Genomic DNA, 8471 nt, shown 5'->3' on the forward strand with positions numbered 1-8471 from the left:
GCCAGCTTATACCGGAACCCAAATGGGTGCGGAGGCAAGTCCAACCATGTCTTGTCGGAACCTTTCTGCCTCGCACACCAGCTCGGGCTCCTTTACAGCCAGAGAGGTGATCAGTCCGCCAAGTTTCCTGCCCTTGGCCGCCGCCCAGCTTACACTGCACCCGACCCCTTTCGTCCCTCCCACAGTTGGTGAGCCCATGGGAAGGGGGACCCATGTTTCCTTGTCTGGCTGTGCCCGGCCGGGCCCCATGGGCGAAGGCCCGGCCACCAAACACTCGCCTTCGAGCCCCACCTCCAGGCCTGGCTCCAAAGGGGGGTGAGGAAAAACAAAATCCAATTATGTTTTTCTTCATAAGGGGCTTGTGAGAGTCGTGCTTTGTCTGGCCCCTCACCTAGGATCCGTTTGCCATGGGTGACCCAACCAGGGGCATGAAGCCCCAGACAACACGGATCCAGGATCCTTGGGGCGCGCAAACCCTTCCACCACGGTAAGGTGACGACTAACGAAGGGACCTCGTTTATCAATGCAGTTTAATTTCTGGTGGTTCCCACTGAATGGGCACATGTCAGTCTATTGTAATTTGGCCAAAAATATTGTTTTTGAATAAAACCAATAACCACCCCCTCAATTGCACACGGACTCCTCTTTACTGTTTACAAGCACAATCACAAGTACAAGTCATCTTCATCCATAAGCATATCAGTCTTTCCTTGTTAAAACACAGCATCCCTACAAAAAAAGAAATGTGTTTCATCAACTTTTAACTTCTTAATAGACAACGATGGTATTTATTTACATATTGAAACACACGTCCACATCCTTCAATGTTACACGTGAATGGACATACAGAGAAGTTTTATTCATTTTGATCAGACTGCATGAAGCAAAATATAAAGGTGAGTGTAATTCTCATTAATGGAATAAATTACTCCTTTTGACCAGCAAGGGGGGGGGGGGGTTGTGTGCACATGAAGCCTCGAGAAATGAACCTATTTGCAAACTGTTTGGTGGGGAAGCCTCAAATCCTAACATCTTACATTGAGATCAGACTCCATCAAGTCATAATTGACTGCTTAATCCTGTAAGAATGAAGCGAACGGATTGAAATGGTTTTCTAACATATGAACTATTGATTTGACCAGTAGAGGGGGTGCACCATTCCTGGAGGTACTGCAATACCAGGTCGATGTCTCCTAGGTTTGCCGTGTGCAGCTGTGAGAGTTGCTGCAGCCATTTGGAGCACAGCCACGGGCTGGGGGGGTATCTGTCTGTTCTTCCTTACCAGCAAGTTACTGGAAGTCCACATGGCGTCTTTGATGGCAGCAAAGGTCAGCGACTGCTTTGTAAAGTCTTCTTGCTTGATTTTCAACGGGGTCACTGCATAGAGTACAAGGTCTGCATTCTGCGCTTACCTTGCGGGGAATTGCAGGTCACCCACAGGTCTACGGCAGCCCTGCACTACCAGAGCAGGTCCCACACTGACTCCTGGGCGCCACAGCCAGGTCAGGGGCACGTTGAGAGAGCTGACATGCCCCGAGAGTGCATAACGGACCTGACTGGGAGGACATCATGGGCCACCATCCATGACAGGTCCTGAAGTTTGTTTTGACAGGGCGGGGTGGTTGTCGTTGCGCCAAACTGTTGCGGGCTCGCCGAATGCAAGCCCGCGCACTGGACGCACCGCTTCCCGCTCCTGTACGACAGAGATCATACATCTGTGATTTGTTAAAATTTCACTATTTTCTTGCTCTAATTTAAAGTTCTTCAAAAACTTCTTGATTAAGGAATAAGAAGGTGGCAGGTTAAAAGACACAGGAATTATTTGGTCGGTGGTTATTAGTTTTAGTTTCCGGAGGTATGAGTCCATCCAGAATCGTGTCATTGCTTGGCTTTTCGGTGCATTTGGTGTAAGGAGCGCGCTTCGCAGGTGCAGGGCAACATATCTGCTTCCGAGGCTTTAAGAAGAGCTTTAAGTCCGGCACTCCTTTTCCTCCATTTTTTTTGTTTTTCTTCATGGTGTCCTTCTTCAGTCTCTCCAACTTGGATTTCCAGATGAAGTAAAAAATGGCTCGGTCCAACTCTAAAAGCACCTTCATTGTTGGGATGAAAACAGAACTGATTAGTAAAACCAAGGGTAAAATCACCACTTTTATGGTTAAAATTCTCTCTTCTATGGTCAGCTCTCTTAATTCCCCAAACCCAAGAACAGATACTACACTTGATTTTAGCCAAAAGGCCGAAAAGCGATGGAGTACACGAGTGATGGACTCGCTTACATGTTACGAACGGAGTGTGGAAATGGAGCAGGGAGACCAAGTGCAGCTTGGACCACGGTTTATTGAAGCAAACTCAAAAGACTCGGCAAACTGACAAGACTTACTAACAAAACCAACAACAGAGACGTGAGACAAAAAGACACGGTGACATTACCAAGACAGGAACCAAAAAAACCTCATGACAGTGACAAACACATCAATGCTCCGACAGGGAGTGATACACAGACAGGACTTAATATACAAGACAGGTAACAAGAGGCAGGTGAGAATGATCGCACTGATCATGGGCACACAGGAGGGGAGGGGTGAGCACACAGACACACGGACAGAACTATGACAACATGGACGTGACCGGGGACGAGTCATGACATTACAGGCTTCCCTGTCTACCCATTCTCACCAACGGTTTGTTAGAATAGGCCTCTTTGGCACATCTGATTAGCTAGGTAGCTTTAGCTATGCTGTTATATCGCTGTAACCCTTGTCTTGCTTTATTAGCTTTCTCTTCTCTATGACACCCTTTGCACATATGTAGAAGTCGCTCTCAGTTAAGACTACAAGGTCACACGTTATCACAGACTAAGAGCCACATTTTTTACTGTGTCATCGCAAAGAGCCACATCATACACCTGAGCACACATGACCCCCCCCCCCACACACACACACAATGACGCACACCCACACACACACACGCACGCACACACACACACAGACACCCCTCTGCTCAGCCAAATTTATTGTGTGACATTATTATGTCACGCACCGACATGATAATGACAAATTGACTCCTAAAGTACTAAAACCACAGACCAAAGACCACATTTTAGACAATGAACATCGTGTGCATTGTCTCACACAGACAAACTCAGTTCAACAAATTCCACAAACAAAAACAAAGTCTCCAAACTTGTGCTTGCGAAATTCAGTCCCTTTTGCAAAGTCCTTATCGATATTGGCATGAAGTGAGCTGAAGTGGCGCTGACCATTTGAAGCTTTTAAATGCGCCAATGACGTCCGACATATCAGGCAGAATGGCTTGCCATAGCGTTCAACAAAAAACAACTTTAACTCTGTTAAAACCATCCTGTGTTCATCGTCATATATTCGTTTAGCTTTTCATTTTTCCCTTGCCATTTTGGCAAGCGTCGTGTCAGCTTTTCTGGACCTAATGGGCCCCCGTAGTCACAGTCGCCATTCATTAAAAAGCCAGCAAAACCAGTCGCTCTGTTTGTCCCTCCTCCTTTGCGGGATTTCACCTCACGCGGATACGCGTTTGACCAAAATACCATATTGAACTCAAGCGAAGCAAATACGCACAAAAAATAAACACAAATGTTGATATGAACGTAAAAGAGCCGCATGAAACCAGCCAAAGAGCCGCATGCGGGTTGGCCACCGCTAGGCTAGGCAGAGTCGCCTCCTTGCAGGAAGGCGGCCCAGAGTAGTATAAAGAACCTTGGCGCTGAAAGAGGGACCTTCTTTCGCATCTCGCAGAAAGGGCTCCACAGCTGTACATCGATCATTCTGGCAGACATTAAATAGTTAAACTGTGAAGTGCTTCTCTTCTGGGCACTAATAAATCGGCAAACTTGTCTGCTGACTTATTTGTTCACGCTTCACCCGCAGTAATGCATGTAGTTCACGAGGCATATGTGTACCCCTTCAGCAGTCTCTATCCAAATACACAGAGTAGGTACCTATTAAAAGTGTAGTCCCGATGAATATGAAAGGCAAAGATTGACAATTCACAAAGAACTTTCCATGGTCATCATATCTACCTAACGGCTGCGCCGAAAGAGTTGGGCCAGAAGAATGGAGCGGAACTCATGCAGAAGTGCATGAACACCACCTTGTTGAAAGAATAAAACCAACACAATGCATGAATTCACGAAAAAGGACATGCCAGCAAATCAGTAGGACTTCTGCTTTTGCCTTTGCGAGACCAGTTAAGATATGCGTTATCACGAATTTATAAATCAGGTGTGTTCGGCTCTGCTGAACCCCTGAAACCGACTCACCGAACTCATAGAGTTTGACCGAATCCAGGTTAAGAACCACTGGTTTAGTGGCTGTTATTTCTGCAATAATATTGATGTCATTTTTCTGATGGGGTTTCCAAATGTATGCACCTGCCTACTTTTGTTTAAATAATGATTGCACACTGTCTGCAAATCCTATAAACTTCATTTCACTTCTCAAATATCACTGTGTTGATCACTGCCGTCATCGGCCATGCATGGATTTGGTTCCTTTGCCACCCCCCCATACACACACAGGAACTGGTTAGGACTTAATTAGTAAGTGTTAGGAATCGTTTTGGCTGTCCGTTCAGAGCAAGGAACGAGCCACTAGCCCCACGGGAAGTTGTCATTTTCTGTAAGCTTGTGTGTATGTAAATTTGTCATGGTCCAACGTAAGACTGTTTAGGGTGAATAAAAATTCTGCTATTAACCAGATTCAAATTGGGGTTGCAGCCGCCTCAATGCTATATTATGGCCAATATGCAGTTGCATGTTTAGGGTCTTTTCTCTAGGATCTTCAACCACGATACCCAGGAAGACCATGAAAGAATGTTGATATTAAAATGTTGGTGGAACTATCCAATAACTACGCAGATCCGATGATCCCTAAGACTTGAGATGAGACAAAATTGGAAAGACTATTTGTTGACAGTGTCTGTGAGTTACTTCAACCCAAAAGTTCACATAAACTACACATAGCTAATGTTGACCACAAAATGGCATGTGAGCTGGCCAGGAGTCCTGTAATCTTCTGATCTGTAGACAGATGCGTTACCCATTGCTCCACGAGCCCCACGGGAATATGTGGCTTGTAACACTTTTGCAAAAATGAAAAAAAAAAAAAGGTGACATTATTTGAATATGCCATTCGCCCTACAAGTTACGGCCATTGACCGTAAACTTGTGTGGAAAATCGTCGTTGTCCACAAGATGGCAGTTTAGCAATAGTGAGCAAGGGAGAAAGTAAATTATGCCATGACCCAGATTCGAATCAGGGTTGCTGCAGCTCCATCGCAGAGTACTAACCACTATACGATCATAGCCAATATGCATAACTTTTTTAACGCTACTGCATACACGCCATGATCGTGTAGTGGTCGATTCGAATCCGGGTTATGGTTTAATCAAATTACCTTGTTGAATTTGTCTGCTGGTCACTGTTGCTAGACAGCCTTCCTTTGGACAATGACAGTTTTCCACACAAGTTTACAGTCGATACAGTCTCGTAGGGTGAGTGGCGCAATAGAAGACACATGACGAAAAGTGATGAGAATCAAAACAAAAGATTTAAGAGACCCGAGGTAAATTAACTGAACCCGTTTCGTTTTAATTGACAGCCCATGTAATATGCACCTCAGATGAAATCGGGCTAGTTGATCAACAGCAATGTGATAACGAAGGGATCATCTGGGAGTTGAACCCCGGATCTCTCACACCCAAAGCAAGATTCATACCCCTAGACCACCGGTGTCAAACTCGTATCATTTTCTGTGGCCCGGAACGACAAATCGTGCATTAAATGTATGTCATACTAAAATTGCAAATTGTCGTAACTTTCAAGAATCTTGAAATATTTGAAAAGTTTCCACTCCTCTGACTTGAAAAAACAATTATTATTATTATTATTATTGTCAGTTTGTTTTGTACCTTATACTGTATATAATATGAGGTGTTTATTTATTTGGGTTGACAGTCATAATGGCCTGTCGAGGGAAACTTTGACTACAACGTGGCCCGCGACAAAAATGAGTTTGACACCCCTTCCCTAGACCATTGAGCCTCAAAGAAAGCTTGCTGACCATGTTACATTCTGTGTAACATTGGCCTGTCAAACAGTCCACACAACGATAGACAACAGTGTTTCAAAGAAAAGCTCGTTCGGGAGTTTAACCCGGGTAATCAAAGAACCCTAGGCGAGAATCATTCCCCTGCACCAATGAGCCCCATAGTAGACCAGCTGACCCCGTTACATTCTGATTGGAAGCCCTGAAGACTGAATGCCAGTGATTTATGGAATAAATGAAATCTCGTTGGCCTAAGGCTCCCAATTCCCCAACTTCAAGCCCTAACGCTAACCCTAAAACCCTAACAATGAACAAACCCTAATAATTAAACTTTAACCTGCTAACCCACCTACCATAACCCCCTCACCTTTAATCTCTAATGCTCCCACTAAAGGTAGTGCTCTCTAAACTTGAAAGCAGGCATATGCGAACCGGACCAGCAGATTGCCCCATTTCAGAAGTGTTTTAGAAACCTTTACAGACGGTTAAAATCCACATGATAGTTATGCGCGCATGTGTTCCGAGAGCGTTCTCGCCCCCCCCCTCGCTTTCCTTTCTCCCGCAATTTGCCCCCTGCAGCGCAGTCCTCGTTAGTATAGTGGACAATATCTCCGCCTGTCACGCCGAAGACCGGGGTTCGATTCCCCCATGGGGAGTTTACTTCTTTGTGCGAAATAGCATTTAAGCAGGTTTTCAATCCATGTGCGTTAACCAGTGTTTGCAGCAGAGTAATTATATAGATGCATTGGTTGGTATCATTACATCGTAAGATGGCGCCGCAGATGGCCACCTCGGTAAGTCGCTCTCTGTTACTTTGTGTTATTTTACATCTTTTTAACCTCACTTTGTATCATACTTCCGGTTTGCCACGTAGAGCGCCGCAGCGTCACTAGAGAGACGATCTACATTCCTACATTTCTATATGCTTTTCTAGTTTTTCCTCGCTTTTTACTCCACTTTTTGGAGTTTACTATTATTGAAAGTCGCGGACCGTCAATTCCTGCCATTTCAATCGCGTCACTGTTTGGCTCTCAGCGGAGGCTTCGTGGCTGTTTGTCTACCGTCGATCATCGGACACGTAAGTATGGCTGCAGATCAAGAGGTTTGTACGGCTTTTTGCACCAACTGCACCCTTCTCTCAGAGAGGTTGTCCCTGCTAGAGGGACGTGTCCGCCAGCTAGAGCAGAATAGTGGTATAACAGTAAATGTGGCGGACCCAGATGCGGACTGTAGTCAGCCTGCTAGCCCAGTTAGCATTAGCCCCAAACCACGATAAGCCAGTTAAGACGCATAGCCGTCCCAAGCCATCTCGGCCTACTGGCTCTCGCACCTGGATGTCTGAAGCAGACAAACGTCCTGTTTAAGTGGCGATCATGAGACCGCCACAAGGGTATCCGTCCCATTTGTCTAGCTAAAGTCACGAGCCGACCATACCGCTTCTGTCCGAGATAGTATCCTGTTGTGCTGTGGAATGTCCTTCCTGTCTAAAGAAGCTATGCATTCATGTACACTTGCCCCATTGTTTGTTCCTCAATAAAAGGCACGACCAAACTGAGGGAAGGCGCGGATCTCAACCACACTCGCTGTGTGGCTGGGGTGCGCCCTTCTGCAGAAGTTGCTGGCCATCAAAGACATATCCCGCCTCTGTGAGATTCTGTTCAGATAAATGTTGTGAACCCAACACGGAGCACCCGACATAGAAGCTAATCTAAGGGTGCTAGCTCGCAATAGGTCTAGTCAACAGCGTAGTTCCAACAAAACTAGCCACTCGGATATAGTGATACACGGTGGCTCCAATGATATATTTCAAGCATATATCGGCTCTATTGATAATCTTACTGCATCTATGTCTTCTATATCTGCATCTTAATGCATCTATATAATTCAATGTGACATTGTTAAATGCCATCGATTCGCTACCACTATTTTTATGGGACTTATCTTATCACCAATTTAAGAAGGCTCTGAAATCACTTCTCTTTGACGCTTTCCATATGAACCTGGATCCATTCATTATTCTCTTTAGTTATAGTTTAAGTGTGGTTTTTCCCTATTGTTGTATGCCAGGGGTCACCAACCTTTCTTAATTCAAAAGCTACTCCCTGCGTACTGATTAAGGCAAAGGGCTACCAGTTTGACACACACTTCTGAAGTAGCCAATTTGCTCAATTTGGTTTTCACTATGTGTTATTATTGTCATTTCCAGTTCACATGTAAGTGTGATTTTAACAAGAATAGCAAAAATACAGTCAAACCTTGGATTTTGACCACAATCCGTTCCAGAAAGCGGTTCGGAAAGCGAATTGATCGAATTCCAAATCTATTTTTCCCATTACAAATACAGTGGAGCTTTGGTTGACGACAACAATCCGTTCCAGAAGGCTGTTCGA

General features: G+C 45.0%; 1 pseudogene; it reads right to left on the bottom strand.

Moving 5' to 3' along the window:
• Nucleotides 1–2039: 2039 nt before the first annotated feature.
• LOC133147131 (U2 spliceosomal RNA) lies at nucleotides 2040–2248 on the bottom strand (annotated as a pseudogene).
• Nucleotides 2249–8471: the final 6223 nt, after the last annotated feature.

This window comes from Syngnathus typhle, unplaced genomic scaffold, assembly GCF_033458585.1.
Source record: "Syngnathus typhle isolate RoL2023-S1 ecotype Sweden unplaced genomic scaffold, RoL_Styp_1.0 HiC_scaffold_33, whole genome shotgun sequence".
Classification (NCBI taxonomy): Eukaryota; Metazoa; Chordata; class Actinopteri; order Syngnathiformes; family Syngnathidae; genus Syngnathus; species Syngnathus typhle.